At 19.1% G+C, this 18,659-nt stretch overlaps 1 long non-coding RNA gene across 1 annotated transcript in view; it reads right to left on the reverse strand.

Annotated features, from left to right (window-relative positions):
* LOC122508745 overlaps positions 1 to 15,428 on the reverse strand; it is a 58,774-nt gene extending 43,346 nt beyond the window's left edge. Inside the window, exons 1-2 of the long non-coding RNA XR_006302260.1 lie at positions 15,235 to 15,428; positions 6,931 to 7,545 (exon numbers count right to left, since the gene is read on the reverse strand). This is a non-coding gene — a long non-coding RNA (uncharacterized LOC122508745). The remainder of the gene's footprint in view (positions 1 to 6,930; positions 7,546 to 15,234) is intronic.
* Positions 15,429 to 18,659: the final 3,231 nt, after the last annotated feature.

Here is an 18,659-nt window from a genome sequence, read left to right on the forward strand (position 1 = left end):
GTGTATTCAAAATAATTGAATTCATCACAAGAATTTTATTATTTTTTGAAAATAATTGAATTCTTTCAATTTTTTTTTGAAGAATATAGTTAAACATTGCATTGAAAGTAATTTAATTTTTATATAGAATTTTTTAAAAATATTTTGAGAATAATTGAATTATTTTTAGAAAATTTTAAATTTTTGTTGAAATTGAATTTTATGGAAATTTTTGAAAATAATTAAATTCTTTCGTGTAATTTTATTTAAATTGTATTTTAAAAAAATTATTCAATTCCTGCAAAGAATATTAGTATTTATAAAAATAGTTGAGTTTTTTCGAACAATTTATTAAAATTTTCGGAAATAATTGAAATTTATGGAAATATTTAAAAATATTTGAATTCATCCCAGGAATTCAATTAAAATTGTTTTGAAAATAATTGAATTTCTGCAAAGAATTTTACTTATTTATAAACTTAATTAAATTCTTGAGAAGAATTAATTACTATTTATAAAAATAATTGAATTTTTTCGAAGGATTTATTAAAATTTTAGAAAAAAATTGAATTTTTTCGAAATGTGTTAAATTTTTTTTAAAAAATTGAATTCTTCCGAGGAATTCTATTAAAATTATTTTGAAAATCATTGAATTTTGGTAAAGATTTTACTATTAAAAAACAATTGAATTGTTTACCAGGATTTATTAAAATTTTCGAAAATAATTGAATTCTTTCGTGAAATTTTTTATTAAAATTTTAGAAAATATGAACAGTAATAATTAATTTTGTACTTAATAAGTGAATTTTTTACATTTTGATTATGAAATTATTTTAAAAATTTATATTTGAAAATAAAAAATTTTGTAATTTGCATAACAATAATAATTAATTTATTCACTTTTGGTTTAAAAATACTTTTTAATTTTCAATCTAATTTTTAAAGCAAAATGATTTTTAAAAAAAAATTTAATTTAGTTTAAAATTTTACAATTTTTAATAAATTTAATAAATTTCGGAAATTTTTAATTTAATATATTTAAAAAAAAAATTATAAATATAAAAAAATTTGAGTAAGAAAGAGAGTTGGAAATTATTGATCATTAGAGATTATTTCAGGAATATGAAAATATGAGAATATTTTATTATTGATATGATAGAACGTCACCGCACTAGACATTCATTTCACTCTATAAAATAAAGGGAAATAAATCAAAAGTGCATTTATATTTGAATTTTGTGATATATTGACTTTGTTTTTTTTTGTTTTTATTTAGTTTTCCTTCGCTTATTGCTATTATAAACACTTTTTCTCTAAAGGAAAAAATGTTTTTACACCAGGGAAACGTTGAAAGTTCTTTTTAAGGATATCACATTCTTTCTTTCATTCTTTCTTTCTTCTTGTTCTTTTTATCGGATTTTTCTTGTCGCTTTATTCACATATACTTTTTATCTTCGAAAATTTCAAATTTCTTTATGTTTTCGTATTTTTTTATTTCTCTCTCTTTCTAAATATACGAATTAGTTTTTAATATTTATTTTTTGTTTATTATAATAATAATTATTATTTATTTAGTCAACATAATATATAAATGTTATAATTTAAACTATATTCTTATTATTTATTCATTATTTATTAATATTATTATTTGGTAATTTTTCTTCGACAAAATTATCTTTAATATTATTTATTCATTATTTATTAATATTATTATTTGGCAATTTTTGCTTCGCCGAAATTATCTTCAGTATTATTTATTCATTCTTTATTAATGTTATTATTTTGCATTTTTTTTTTTTTCGCAAAAATTCATATTTTATTAATGTTACTATTACTTTTGGTATTTTTTCTTCTTCGCGAAAATTGTCTGTAATTAATAAAAACTTTGTTCATTTTTTCTGTCCCTTGATGACAATTTTTTTTTAGAAATAAATAATAAAAAATTATTTCTAAAATTAAATATAAATTTTTAGTCGATTATTTTAGGAAATAATAATAATTATATTAAGGGCATTTGAACCTTGATGACGTTTCAGTTTGTGCAAAGCATGTGTGACGTCATCAAGTTTCAAATGCCCTTAATGGAAAATTTATAATTAATAATATAAATATATAAATAATATAAAATAATATCTAGAAATTTTCGTCAAATTGTAGAGGAATGAAAGTCGTCAGTTTTTGCGAAAAATTTTTTAAATTGAAAAATGATAATATATTAAAAATGCAGGAATTAATTTCTCGTATGTCGGATTAAAAAATAAATTTCGAATATTCTTTTCCTTTTTGAAAAGTGAAAAATGAGAAAATATGCAAAATTTATATTCTGGAAAATATTCATTATAATTTTTTTTCCTCTAGATAAGTGATAAGGATATCGTGGATGCTGCAAAGGACCGCAAAGCTTAAAATGAAGGAGAAAAATATCCAGAGTTCTTCATTTTCCTTTTTTCTCTCTCTCTCTCTCTTTTATTTCTCTTTTGAAAAGAGAAACAAATTTTTATATCGAATCGGAAATATTTTTCAAAGAGCATTTCTCGCAGGGAACAATTTTTCATAATCTCTTCAATTTCCATATATACAAATCCTTTGTGTCTGTTTTTTTTTCTCTTCTTTTCTCTTGATCTCCTTTATTTTTTGTTATCTTATATTCTTTTATGACAATGGTAAGTTTTCATTTCTATCGTCTATCACTCTTATCTTTGAGTTTATTCTCATATACATTTGGCCGTTTACAAAAAACCAAAATGCTCGTAAAATAGTTTGCCGAATATCGACCTTTTAGAAAATCTCCATTTAGATAGAGAAACTATAAAGCAGTCGCTGATTTGAATAAGATTTCCCTTTCAGAATAGTGTAGAAGTGTTTGAATTTTATTATAATATAATATAAAGTTCAATTTTTTTCCTGGTTTCATTCGGGGAAAAATTGATTAAAATAGATCATTTTTTTTCTTGGGCTAAAGTTTTAATATTAGTTTTTTTTATCAATGTAGTTGTTTATTTTAGTTATCAAAATTATTGTATAAACTTTAGTTATTTTTGACATTATGTCATGACGTTAGAAGATATCAATTTATCGGGGTTATTAATGAGATTATATACAGAAGTTGAAATAAAAAGAATTATTTGTTCCCCTTTTTATTTTTATGGAGAATTCTCCGCATTAATCGATTTTTATTATTGTGTACTCAGGTGGTTTTATTTAAGAGATGTTCAAATTTCTGCAAAATTTTCTTTATTTTTTGCATTATTTGTGGAAATTTTCGCTTTATTTTTATTCGCTAAAAAAAAATATATTCTACTTATTAGTTGATTGATAATTGTTCATTTTTGGTATTAAACACATTTCTGTTCTCAAAAAATATTTAATTTGGATATACAAAAAGTATTTTTTATTCGCTAATTATTGATAATTTTTAATTCTTAAATATTGATAAAAAAAAATTGTTACCTAATTTTTATTGAATTATTAATTAACTAGCAAATGTTACGCACGCGGAACGTGATATTCGATTTATTATTATTATTATTATTTGCAAATTAAAAAATTTTTTTATTTTCATATATGAATTTTTGAATAATTTCAGATTCAAAATTTAAAAAAATTCAATTATTAATTTTTTTAATTTTTTTGAAAAAGTTCTTTGAGAATTTCCAAATTCTTTTGTTTACAATTTACGTAATTTTTTTTTAAAAATTAATTCTACCGAATTGTTAATCAAAAAGTATGAAAAGTTAAAGTTTTCAAAGATTTTAATTTGAAATGATAATGTAAAATTTTAACTGAAATTAATTTTTAAATCAATATTTACTAAAACAATCCACGAGAATTCAATTATTGAAATACAAAAATGAATGAATGTTTCGTAAAATTGAACTCTCAGAAAGAACTTTCTCATCAAATTTTAAAAATATTTGATTTCTCTTGACAAATATTAGTAATAAAATTTTTAAAAATAAGTACATTTTTCGGAAATTTGATTAAAATTTTAATTAAAAATAATTGAATTTCTCCAAACAATTTTTTAAGAGTTTTTGAAAATAATTGAAATTTTGCCAAGAATTTTATTAAAATTTTTGAAAATAATTGAATTCCGGAGAAAAATTTATAAAGATTATTGAAATTTTGACGAGAATTTTTGTAAATTATTGAACACAATTAAATTTCTGCGAAGAATTATATTAATTTTTGAAAATAATTGAATTCTTGAGACGAATTTTATTAAAATGTCTTTTTAAATAATTAAATTCTTATTTATGAAATTTTATTGAAATAGTAGACATTGAAAATAATTGAATTTTGACAAATTTTTGAAATTATTTAAATTTCTACGAAGAATTTTATTGAAATTTTGAAAAAAAAATTGAATTGTTACAAAGAATTTCATTAAAATTTTTGAAAATAATTTAATTTTTTCAAGAAATTTAATTAAAACTTTATAGAAAATAATACTTAAATTCTAATAAATAAATTGTAGCAAAGGTTTTTAAAATAATTGAATTTCTTTGATGAATTTTAATAAAATTTTTAAGAATAATTTCATTTTTCGAGGAATTCCATTAAAATTGAATTAAAAATAATTGAATGTCTGCGATGAGTTTTATTATTTATGAACGAAAATAATTGAATTCCTGTAAAAAATGTTATTATTTATGAAAATAATTAAATGTTTGCGTAGAATTTTATTAAAAAAAATTTTAAATAATTGAATTCTTTTGGACAATTTTATTAAAGTAGTGGATTTATTAAAAATCATTGAATTGAAGAAAGTTTTTTAAAATAATTGAAATTTTGCCATAAATTTTATTAAAATTGATGAAAATAATTGAATTTCTAAGAAGAATTTTACTATACTTTTGAAAATAATTGAATTTCTGCAATCATTTGTAATTACTTCAGAATTCAATTTCTTTTAGGTTTTTAAAATAATCGTGTTTCTTTATAATTGAAATTAAACACTTACTTATTCAATTTTCTTTCGTTAATATTTTGTTAATAATTGTTATTAATTGTTATTAATATTATTTTACTATTAAAATTTTATTAAAATTATTGATAGAAAATTAAACTCACTTAAACAATTTTATTAGAGTTTTTGTAAATAATTAAATTCTTTTGAAGAATTTCTTTTTGTTTCTTCAAAATAATGTAGTTTTTAAATAATTTTAATTTGAAATTTTCAAATAAAAAATTTAAAAAAAAATTTAAAAAAAAGTCGTGTCTATTAAAAATTATAATTAAATATTTCATTAATTGAAGTTTATTAAAATTGTATGATAAATAATTGAATTCCTGTAAATAATTTTATTATTTATAGAAATAATTTAATTTTTGCGAAGAATTTTAATATTTTTTAATATAATTGAATTGTTTTCAAGAATTTATTAGAAGTTCAGAAAACAATTCAATTCTTTCAAAAAATTTTATTAAAAATAGGAAAAAATTTTATTGAATCTAATGTAATTAATTTCATGGGTGATCCAATTTAATTTAATTTAATCTACATTTTATTTATTTACAAAGAAGTGGAAGGAAAAATATTTTTTTTTGCAGAAAATATTTTTTGTTTACAAATTTTTATTTCTTGAATTGATAATGAAAAAATTAGCAAAAGAAAATAGTAAAGTTTAGTTTGTAGACAAAAATTTAAATAGAAAATTATTTTTTTCTTTAAATCGTAGAATTATTCTAAAATTCTAAATTATTATAAATATAAATTATTTCTAAAATATATATTTGTCAATTTATTCAGAAATGAATTTTTTTTTAGATGCTTTGCTTTTATTTCTACAATACTGTACATATACGTTACTCGAATAATTTGAATAAAAGATAGAATTTTAATTTTAAAATTTGTCTTTTTTATATATGTGTATAATTTCTAACAATATTTATAAATGCATACATGGGTAAACCTTTGATTTTATACGCTTCCACACGCGAACGATGTTTCATGGAAAATATGTCACGAATGAGTGAAAGGAATTTTGTTTTATTGAAAAATGTATCAAACTTTAATAAGGTATTTCATGTGGAAATAAAGTTGATAAATTTTTTTTTTGTGGACTTTTTCCAATATTATATATCAATAATATAGTTTAATAAAAAATATATTTTGAACCTTTTTATCAAAATATTGATGTAATTGGATTTTGTTTTTTTTCACAAAAATATTTTTCTCAATTTTGTTAAATTTATGGAAATTTGAAATTTATATATGTCAAAAAAAAAAGTTATCTCTCTTTTTTTTTGTTAGAAGAAATATTTTTGATTTAAAAGAATTTATTTACAAAGAGATTACATTTTTTTTTTGAGTAAATTTTTATGTACACTGAACAAAATTTATTTTGTACAATTTACTTGATTGTAAATTTCAAAATAATTTGATGACAATTAATGAGTTAAAAAAAAAGTGAAAATGAAAATTAGTAAAAGGTGATGAATAGTACTAATAATAGTGTAAATAAATTAATAAAGTAAATAAAAATAATAAAATAAAAAATTAGAAAAAATTAATGAAATAAAAAATTAGAAAAAATTAATAAAATAAATAATAAGAAAAATTATAAATAAATGAATAATAAAAAATATTGATAAAAAATAAGAAAGTACCTAAATGAAGTAAATGAAAATGATTAAAACAATAAATTAGTTAGATTAGAAGATATAATATAAGAAAATTAATTAAATATTTTATTAAAATAAAATAATAAAAGTACGAAAAAAGTCCAAAATGTAAAATTAAATAGTAAAATTTATAAAAATATTGAATTAATTAAAATATAAAATAAAAAACAAGAAATAGATTAGAGAATAAAATAATATTGAGGTCTTAAATAATTAATAAAAGATTGAAATTACAAAAAAAAAATGAAAAATTAATTACTGAAAATGATTTTTGTAAAAAATAATTTTTTTTTTTTTTAAATAAAAGATTACAAAAATTCTTACCAATTTTGATGCTGATTTTATCTTTTCAATAAGCCATCAGATCAGAGAATGTGATTCGTCGGGAAGTTTTTCCTCACTGAATTTTTGCCAGTATTTTCTGCAGATGGACTTTTATCTTTATAATTTAATTTAAAAAAAAATCGCATGGAATATGAGAAAGAGAGAGAATAGGAACTGTATATATAGTAAATTAGTAACTGGAATTTCAAGATTTCACAAATATTCCTTTTTTCTCTCCTCTGAATTGTTCATATAGTTAAAAAACTTTTCACTAAGCACTTTAAGTTCCTTGGAATTTTCTGGCATCTCTCTCTCTCTCTGTCTTTCTCCTTTTTTTCCTTAGATTTTCTTGAGAAGATTAATTCACTTTTCACAAGCAGTGCGAGAGATATATAATTATGTATATCTCTTTTTTTAAATATCCAAACAATTGTCATCACTTTTCAAATCTTTTGCGCACAACTCTTCTTTTGTAATTTCTTTTTTTTTTAATATTAAAACGAAAAAAAATTATGTCACTGTTTATTCGTATTATTAGTCACTTTTATCCTTCTTATGGGAATTGAACAAATACCAAGAAATAAAAAAATGATCGATAGATTCATTTCGCAGCATCTGAAAATATTTTTTTTAGAAAAAAAATTATCGGTGTTTTTTATGGGGACAAATATTATTTTGTTCTATAATTTAGTAACTTATTGTTAATATTATTTATACACAATAATAATAATAATTATTATTATTATTTTTTTTTTAAACTGACTTTTAACAATCATTATTATTATTTAAATAATAATAATAATAATAATAATAATAATAATAATAATAATAATAATAATAATAATAATAATAATAATAAGACCTATTAATAATAATAATGAAGTATCCGGACAAGACGTCAAAACCAAAGAAATCCAAAGTAAATGAAATCCAAAAAAGTAAAAAAAAATAGTTTCACTTTGGACTTATTTTTTGTCCTGGTCAAAAAGTCCAAAGAAATTAAAAATCCAACGAAAAATATTGAGATATAAAAATTTTAATTGTTGCCTCGAATGAAATAATTTTTTTGAGTTGTTCATTTTGATGACTGTCAATCAAAAGTAGGTAAACTTAACATTTTAAATTTCTGAAAATAATTAGATGAATTGAGTAATGTAATTTGAATTATATTGAAAAAATAATTAAATTTTTTGTAAAGAATTTTATGAAAATTTGTTGAAAATAATTGTATTTCTTGGAATAATTGTTTTAAAAATTTTATAGAATAATTGGAATTTTTCTAGAAATATTTTTATTTATGAAAATAATTTGAATTTTTGTGAAGAATTTCTTTTTATTTTTCAAAATAATTGAATTTATTGTGTAGAATTTTATTATTTATGTAAATAATTAAAATCCTTCGATTTTAACATTAACATTTTAAATTTCGATTTTTTAGTGTAAAAAGTAAAAACGTGGCTTTTTTTTTTACATATTTCGTTATTTATTTTAGATTTTTTTGACTTTGAACATTTTTATTTTGGATTTTTTGTACTTTGGACTTTTTTTCTCGGATTTTTCGATCAGAATTTTTTGGATTTGATTTTTTGTCCTGTAATCTAATAATAATATTGTTCCTATAATAATAAAATTATTATTAGTTTTATTAATTTTTTTGTTTTTATTATTTTTTTTAATTCAACATATAATTCAATAATAATTATTATTAATTGTGACAATTTATGGATTTAAATTTTTATTATTGAAGTATGTTTATTTAAATATATTTGTTTTTTAAATTAATATTTTAAATTCACTTTTTTTTCTTCACTTTTGTTAATTTTAATTTTAAGTTTTTTTCTCTTCATTTATAGTTATCTTCATTTATTAATTATATCATTAATTTTTTGATTTTTTAATTATCGAAGTATTTGTATTTGAATATTTGTTTTTTAAATTAGTATTTTAAATTCACTTTTTTTTCTTTACTTTTGTATAATTTTGAATTATTTTCTCTTCATTTAATAGAGTTCGAAAAAAAGAGTTGTTATTTATTAGGAAAAAATAAACGTATTGTTCATAATTATTATATTATATAATTGAAATTTCATTTTTATATTCATTTGTAATTTTTTTATAGTTAAATACATAAAAAATTGAAAATCTATTGATTATTTTGATATTTAATTAAATACATAAAAAATTGAAAATCTATCGATTATTTTGATATTTAATTAAATACATAAAAAATTGAAAATCTATTGAGTTTTTTTTAATAATTAATGATTGAAAAATGAAATATAGTAAGTATAATTAAAGGCGAGTTTTAAAGAAAAGTAATTGCGAGGATTATGAATCTTCTTAGAATGAAAATAATTCAAAGATTCTTCATCCTCTTATATTGCATTTCCGGTTTCAATTGGATTAATTTTCTTCATTTGTAAAATAATACTAACTTACATCTTTTGTAAATGAATGCTCGATTGTATTACTTTAGTATAAATGAGACGATATGATTTTAAACTAGTAATTAATCCTTTTTTGTCCATTTTTACTTTATTTTATTATTTACTTTTCTTTATAATTGATTTGTAATTTTTTTTTATTTTTCCTTGATTTATGAATTGAATTTTTGTAAATTCAGTTATTTTTATTTTATTTTATTTATTAAATAAATAAATAATAATATAGTTAATATTAAATAAAAGTTTAAATTTTAATTTTATTGCAGCTAATTTTTATGGTTCATTAGTCACTTATTATTTATTCATTATTTATTATTATTTTCTGTTTCGTCAATTTTTTTCTCAATTTATTATTATTATTTGGTCTCTTTTTTCTTAGTAGTAATTTTTTTAAAAAAATTATTTTAATTATTATTTTCTTATTATTTTAATTATTTAAAAAATTAATTCTTTTTGCACTTTTAATTTTTATTTAATTTTTTTATTTTACTGTGCGTATAGTAAATTTAAAACATTTTAATTATTTTGTAGTTTTTATTAATGGCATTTACATTATAAAGATAAACTATATACGATTTTTTCGGAGTAAAGAATGTGTGAGAGATAAATTTTTAAATATATATGCAAAAGATGTGGAATCTATAAGATGATTTTATGACTCCATATACAAATCGGGGAATTATTTTAATGGGAAGAAATGAATATGTGCAGGCGGAATAATAAGTGGCTGGTAAGAATTAAAGCAAACGCTTATATTCTCTCTCTTCCTTTCTCTCTCTCATAAATTAGTGGTGATATTAATGAGATCACGTAGCCAGTGGGAAAATATTTTTGGAATTTAAAATATTTATTAATTTTATAATTAATAAATACTAATTTATTTTAAAGAAATGTGCTTTAATAAACAAAGTATTTATAAATCTAATCTAAATTAATAATTAAAGAATTTTTTATATTTTTAATTATTATTTAATTATTCAATTAATTATTTAGTTAATAATAAATGAAATGCAAAATAAGTACCTAGAATTAATGAAAAAATTATTAATTATAATAAAATTCGATTTTAATAATTGAATAATATTTATAGTATTAAAATTTTTAATTTGCAAGAAAAAAAAAATGAGTGTGTATTAATTTTTATTTGATGTAAATATTTATCGTTACTATTTTCTTCTCGTTTGGAAGTTTTACATTTCCGTATGATAGGGGCCCTGTGAGTTTAAATAGAGCGCATATAAAGCTTGCATATCATCTCAATTAATTTAAAATTTAAACTTGACTAATTTATGAAATTTCGGCTGCAACTAATTTCAAGTTTCACTTCCTTTAATCCTCTTCAGTTTAATATATTTGCAATTTACAGAAGTTCTCGCAACTAGTTCATATCCTTCAAGCAATATTGGTACGCATAGAAATGTAAAAGGATTAATTAAATGACTGAAAAAATTATTTATTTATTTTATTTTTATATTTATTTATTCTTTATTATTTTATTTATAATTGAATATTATTATTTATATTAGTAAAGATAATTAGTAATTAGTAAATATGTTTGAATTAGTAAATTAAATATTTTTTAGTACTTAAATTCAAAAATAATTTTTATTATCTAAGAGTATTTAAAACTTTATGATAATATAATTTTATTTTTATTAAAAAATTAAAAGAATATTTCATGTATTTCTTTATATATATGATAATTTATATTTTTATGCATGAGAAAAAGGGATGTTGAACTTTCTATATAAGAAGATAAGTGGACTTGGAAGAATTGGTTTTAGAATTTGAGGGCAAATTTTTTTACAAACACAATGGTCGTTAATGGTTCAAAGTTGTTACCAAAGTGTATATATATAGGTATATAATATTATATATATAACGTACAGAATATTGTGATGATAAAAAGCGATAATGCGAGATTAAGTCGAGACACTAAAGTGACGCAATTTTTTTAAGTTATTTTTTTTTTCTTAAAAAACTTGCGCCACATGATTGAGAAAAATGAGACTTAAAAAAAGTTTAAAGGTGATGAACACATCAAAAAATAATAGGCATATATATAAATATATATTTTCATAGTCATAGTCCATTAACTGCCCTCCTTATCACTCCCCACCCCAGTTATTGCAATATCAAAATGTCCTCTGGTTTTTTTTATATCTGAGTAATATTTATATTTAATTTCTGTATAGAAATTCTATATTTACTTAAGTAATAATAATAATATTAATAATAATTTTAATTTTAATTTAAAAGAAAAAATTAAAAAGAATTGAATGGTCTATGTGAATAAATAAATAAATAAATAATAATAATAATAATAATAATGAAAAAATTTACTTAACTTCTTAAATTAAATTTCAAAAGAAAAAATAGATTTTAAAAGTGAATAAATAATATAAAACTCTTTAAAAAAAAAATACTTGAGATTTTGTGAAAAAATTGTGATAAAAGAAATAACATTTTTTTACTTATTTCTTTAAAAAAACTGGAAGTTTTGTTAAAACTTTGTGACAGAGAAATATGAATGATGCAAATTTATTCTCTTTTTTCAAAAAGAAAGAATTAAGAATTTTCTACAAAAATCGTGATTATGAAATAGAAATTATCTACTTTTTTTTATTCACTTCTAAAAAAAAAAATTATAAAAAATATTAAATCGAAAATTATGGAAAATTTTTTCCAAAAGAAACTTAGAATGTTGCAAAAAAAAAATGTTGTTTAAAAAATTGTTTGCTTTATTTTGAAAAAAACTGAATATTCTAAACAAAAATTGTGAGTGAGAAGCAGAAAATATACAAAATATTTTCCATTTCCTAATCTTAATTATTTAACAATTTTCCATTTTTTTTTTTTTTTAGAAAAAGAAAGAGAAAATAAACCTTTGCATAATTTCGATTATGGTCAATGTAAATAAGTTATTAAAAAAAACTGAAATTTTCAATATTTTATTTTCAATTTAATTTTTTTAAAAAACTTAATTGAAAATTGGAATATTGTTAATAAAAAGTTTACTAATTTTTAAAATTCTCGACACAGTTTTTGGTGCGAGAAAATATATATATATATATAACATACATAAATTGTGAAGAATGACAAAAGTTAAAAAAAAAGAAGGAAAACTTAATAAAAGTCTTGAGAAACTCAATGTTTGATAAAATAGGATTAGAGCGATCTTGTGGTATTTTTATTAAAATTTGTCCTTTATTCGCTTCAGGAATTTTAGAGTCTTCTTGGAAAACTTTCATTCAATGTAGAATATTCGACATGAAAACACCATAAATAAATTATGACTTGAAAATAAATTCAAAAATCTTTTTTTTTAATGAATATAAAAAAATATAAAAAGGAAAAAAATATATAAAAAAATATCAAAATTAAAAAAAAATAGTAAGGATAAAAAAAGTATTAAGTATAAGAAAATATTGAATATAAAAAAATATTAAATATAAAAAAATATTAAATATAAAAAAAATAATAAATTTATATTATAAGTACGAATATATTTTATTTTACTCAGAAGTTTGTTAAATAAATAACACTTAGAGAAAAAATTATGTTTTAATACAAGAAACAACTTGAAATAAAAATTTTCTTTCGACTAATCAAATTTTATTGATTAAGATGAACTAAATTTTTCTTTGAATCAACAAAATTGTTTTTCCCCAAGAAATAAAATAGGTTTAACATTTCAAAGAGGTCAACAGCTTGGTTCAGTGAAATAAATTTTTTTCCGAGTGTAATAATTTTTCTCTCAAGTGCAAAAAATTGTTTGTATAAATAAAAATACTGTTGAAAAAAATTATTCAATTTCTAACGGACTTTCAGTTCGTTAGAAATTGAATAATTTTTTTTTTAATATTTCGATTGAACAATAATTTTTTTTTTCAAATTTAAACATTTAATGATGAAATAATAAGAAAAAAGTGGAGGACAATGTACTTGATTTTATTGACGATTTAGTATGAATATGTATACATTTAGGCCAAGTGAAAATTTTGTGACAATGCCAAGTTCTTGTCTTATATTCCATCAACAATTTCCAGGTATACATAATCTTGATTTTCATTTTAAATTTTGCAACAGTTTTTGCAATAAGAAGAACAGTTTTGTTGAAGATTTTTTCTTTTTTTTTTTTTTTTTTTTGACGAAATGTTATTAAAAATTTTCAATTTTGGAAATTATTATGATTTTTATTATTTATAGAAATTTATTTCCACCTGCAAAATTCGTTGATAATCTACTAATATTTTTTAGATGTAAAAAAATTTTTAATTTCTATTTTTAAAATTCAATTTTCCACTGTTTTGAATGAATTCTTTAGTAAAAAAAATTTTCAGGCAAGGCAAATAAAAAATAATTAATTTTCGAAAACTTCAATAAAATATATACTTATTGTGCATTTTGTCGTAACGAAACTTTTTTTTTTCTTTTTTTTTTTTTGAAACATTTGCCAAATAGTTGCGAGCGACGTTTTTCTGACACTTGGACTGTGACGTCACTCTGTGACACATTTTGTCAATGTTTTACACTATATTGAATTCAATTTATATGAAAATTTCAATTCAACGTGATAAATTGGGTGAAAGAAAAAAAAAATTTGTTTTTCTAACTTCGTTTATTTATTTGATTTGATTTTTTTAGGGGGGTGGTGGGTATTTTTCAATTTATTTTATTCGTTTCGGAATTTTTTTTATACTTTTCTATATATCGGGTAGTTTTATTTATTTAGGTTTTGACATTATATAATAATAGTCATTATAAATATTTGCTTTATAAATTTTATTTGTTCTTTTCAAAATTGCCTTTCCGTTTCTGTTTCTGTTTTCAATATGTAAACTGTTTTACAATTTTTATAATTTAATTTTTTATCTATTTTTTATTATTTATTTTTATTTATTATTTTATTACTACTTTTATTATTATTATTATTATTATTTTTATCATTATTATTATTATTATTATTATTATTATTTTTTTTTTTTTATTTTTATTATTTTTAATATTTTAATTATTGTCACTATAATTATATATATATATATATATATATTTTTTTTTTTTATTTGAATTTTGTGGGGATTATTTTTCAATATTTTTATTTGCACTATTTTTATTCTTATTGTTTTAATTACCATTTTTATTTTTACTATATTTAATAGTTTTAATAATATTTTCTTTACTATTATTATTTATTTGCAGAATGTTATCAACTTAATTTAAAATATTTTAATTTTTTTTCGAGTACATTTCATAAAAATATTTTATTTCAACAACAAATATTTGATTAATATTTGTGGAAGCAAATATTTTTCTAGTTTGTCCAACAAATTTTTTTTTGTTTCACTTTAAAACTGGAAAGTTAGTAAAAAAAATTTTTTTTTAATATAGTTGAGATAATGAAAATTTCTCTTGTCGATAAAATTTTATTGAAAACAAATTGTTTTCTACAACAGAATTTGTATCTAAATGAAAATTTTTATTTACAAAAAATTTGTATCTAGAATGAAATTTTTATTTACAAAAAATTTGTATCTAGAATGAAATTTTTATTTAGAAAAAAATTTTTATCTACAACAAAACTTTTTTCTACAATGAAAAAATTTGTTTTCTCAAATATTAATCATGATTTTATTTTATTTTAATGAAATTGGAACATTTTCTTTTACACTGTTCGAAATTCTTAAGATATGAATTTTTTCTTTTAATATTTAATTTAGCACGCAATAAAAAAATTGTATAATGTTAGTATTTTGTAACAATTTTCGATGAATTCGAAATAAATTTATTTTCTAATCACTATTTATTATTTATTTGGAGGAAGGGGGTTTTTTTTTTATTTTTCCACCAAAACACTCACTAATGCACTGGAAGAATTTTTTCGAAAATCCACTTTTGATGATGGAACTTAAAATCACTTGGAAAAAAAAATTTAGAATATAGACACTAAAAAAGTTTGTTTAATTTAATTTTTTTTTCTTTTATTTCTCCGTTATTTTTCAATGCAATTTGGGCGGGAAAATTTTCTAGGTAGGAACTCATATTAAAAGCGCTCGTCGCGCGAAGCGCACTGAACGTATCCGAACGAATAGGACGAGAGTTAGGCTGGGGTGTCAGAAAATGACCCTGGCAGTGAGAGTCGCCTGCGCATTGCCATTTCTGTTTTTCAAGACTCCCTTTTGCTTTTTATTTACTTTAATTATATATACCTTTTCGAAATAGTACGTATATTGACACCCTAAAACTTTTTTTTCGCATAAATTCTTATTTATTGTTTTCTATTTCTCTAATATTGTTTTCTCTATTTCTATTTCTCTTTTTGAAAGTCTATTTTTATTTACTTGAATGAGAATACAAATTATTCTCTTCTATCTTTTCGTGTGTTATAATCTCAAGTTTCACAAAGGGGGATGTCTTATTTTTTTTTTTCATATACACGTGATGATGGGAAACAGATTTTGGTTTAAGTTTCTCATTAACTAAAATTGACAACTTAATGGAACTTTTCCTGTAAGGAAAAAGTTTATTTCGATAAAAAAAATTCTATTCGACTGTAAATAATTATATTCCGATAATTGCGTTGTGCATTGGAATTATAATATGATAATTGTGAAATGCAATAATATAATATAATTATTATTATTATTATTACTATTTTTTTATTATTTCTTTTTTTATTTTTATTATTATTACAGTCGACTCTCGATAAGATAAACTCGAAAGGAAAAAAAAAAAACTTTGAGTTATCGAAAAGTTTGAATTATCAAATGTTGACCAAAGAATTACTTTGAGTTATCGCGCTTTGTCTTATCGAGAGTTGACTGTAATTATAATTATTATTTAATTATTATTATATAAAGTCAGAAAATTACATTGTTATTATTATTATTATAATTATCGTTAATAATTCGAGGAGAATATTTCTCTTCGTATATATTTATTTTTATTATTTTAGCAAAAACAAAAAGTTAGATCGTTGCGAAACACCTGGTGTTCATTATCATTTGTTTGTTTTTTTTAGAGAGAATTTTTAAATGCAATAAGTTTCTTATTGGCTTTTGGAAAAACATTTTCTTCTCGTTTCTTATATTTCAATCTGAAATTTTCACCTTTTCTTCTTTTCAATATTCCAAAGTGCTTTTGACTTCAGTGACATGTACATTTTTTTCAAGGTGCATTATTCGCATTTCATTTTCGAAAATCCTCGAAAGAAATTTATGCCTTTGTCAATTTTTAAGCAGACATTTCCAATGAATTTTTAAATATTTTTTTATATTTCATTTTCTATATTTTCATATTTTTTTTTATTTTCTTTTTGTTTTTTCATTCTTTTAAATTTTATTTTTATTGAAAATTATTATTTTTGTTAAAAGAAATTTTAAGTTCCGATAATCTGTTCTCAGTTGGAAGTTAATTGTTGTTTGCTTTCTTGTTTCTTAACTTTTTAATAATTTTTCTTTTCAAATATTTTCAATTTTAAAATTAATGTATTGAAAATCATCGAATTGTTGCAAAGAGTTTTATCAAAAATTTTAATATTAATAGAATTCCTTAAAAAAATTTTATTGTTTAGAAAAATAATTGAATTCTCGCGAAGAAATTTATTAAAATTTAAAAAAATCCTAATTAAATTTTTTTGAAGAATTTCTTTGAATTTTTTTTAAACTAATGGAGTTTCTTTAATAATTTTAATTGAAAATTTTGAAAGCAATTGAATTTTATGAAGAAGAATTTTATTAAAATCGTATTGAAAATAATTGAATTCTTGCAAAGAATTTTACTATTTATAAAAATAATTGAAATGTTCCGAAAATTCATTAAAATTTGAGAAAATAAATAAATTTTATATTAATATTTGAAAATTTAAATTCTTTCGAGAAACTCTATAAAAATTGTTTTAAAAAGAATTGAATTTCTGCAATGGATTTTATTGTTTATAAAAATAATTGAATTATTGCGAAGAATTTTACTATTTATAAAAATAATTGAAATGTTTCGAAGAATTTATTAAAATTTTAAGAATTAATTAAATTGTCCTGAAGAATTTGATAGAAATATTTGAAAATAATAAAATTTTTTCGCGAAAATCAATTAAAGTTGATTAAATAAATTAAAGTTGTTTCGAAAATAATTGAATTTCTTTAAAGAATTTTGTTATTTTTTGAAAATAATTGAATTCTTTCAATTTTTTTTTGACGAATATATTTAAAAATTGCATTGAAAGTAATTTAATTTTTATTTAAAATTTTTTTTAAATATTTTGGGAATACTTGAATTATTTTTAGAGAATTTTAAATTCTTGTTGAAATTGAATTCTATATGAAAATTTTTGAAAATACATAATTAAATTCTTTCGTGTAATTCTATTTAAATTAGATTAAAACTAAATTAATTCATGCAAAGAATTTTAGTATTTATGAAAATAGTTGAATTGTTTTGAAGAATATATTAAAATTTTAGGAAATAATTGTTTATGGAAATATTTTAAAATATTTGAATTCATCGGAGAAATTTAATTAAAATTGTTTTGAAAATAATTGAATTTCTGCAAAGAATATTATTATTTATAGAATTAATTGAATTCTTGCGAAGAATTTTACTATTTATAAAAATATTTGAATTTTTTCGAAGGATTTATTAAAATTTTAGAAAAAAATTGAATTTTTTCGAAATGTGTTGAGAATTTTTTTAAAAATTGAATTCTTCCGAGGAATTTTATTAAAATTGTTTTGAAAATCAATGAATTTTTGTAAAGATTTTACTATTTAAAAAAACAATTGAATTGTTTACCAGGATTTATTAAAATTTTAGAAAATAATTGAATTCTTTCGTGAAATTTTATATTAAAATTTTAGAAAATATGAACAGTAATAATGAATTTTGTACTTAATAAGTGAATGTTTAAAATTTTGATTATGAAATTATTTAAAAAATTTGTATTTAAAAATAAAAAGTTTTGTAATTTGCATAACAATAATAAATTGAATATCACATTTCGTAACATTTGCTAATTTAAATAATAAAGATCTTAGACTTTTTTGTTTGGCCTAATAGCTTAATTATTATTATTTTTTTCTTTGTTTTTTTTTTATTTATTTCATAATAGACGGACTTTTATAGTTGTTTTTTGTTAATAATAAATAAATTTAATTTTTATATAGTAAATTTTGATTGGACAGATTTCTATATATAAATATATGAATATGCGATGTAAAAAGAAAAATGAAGCGAAAGAAAATGATATAATTTTCATTCTGAATGTGAGTTGTTTAATTTTTTTTGTCC

This window comes from Leptopilina heterotoma, unplaced genomic scaffold, assembly GCF_015476425.1.
Source record: "Leptopilina heterotoma isolate Lh14 unplaced genomic scaffold, ASM1547642v1 Lhet_562, whole genome shotgun sequence".
In the NCBI taxonomy this organism is placed as follows: domain Eukaryota; kingdom Metazoa; phylum Arthropoda; class Insecta; order Hymenoptera; family Figitidae; genus Leptopilina; species Leptopilina heterotoma.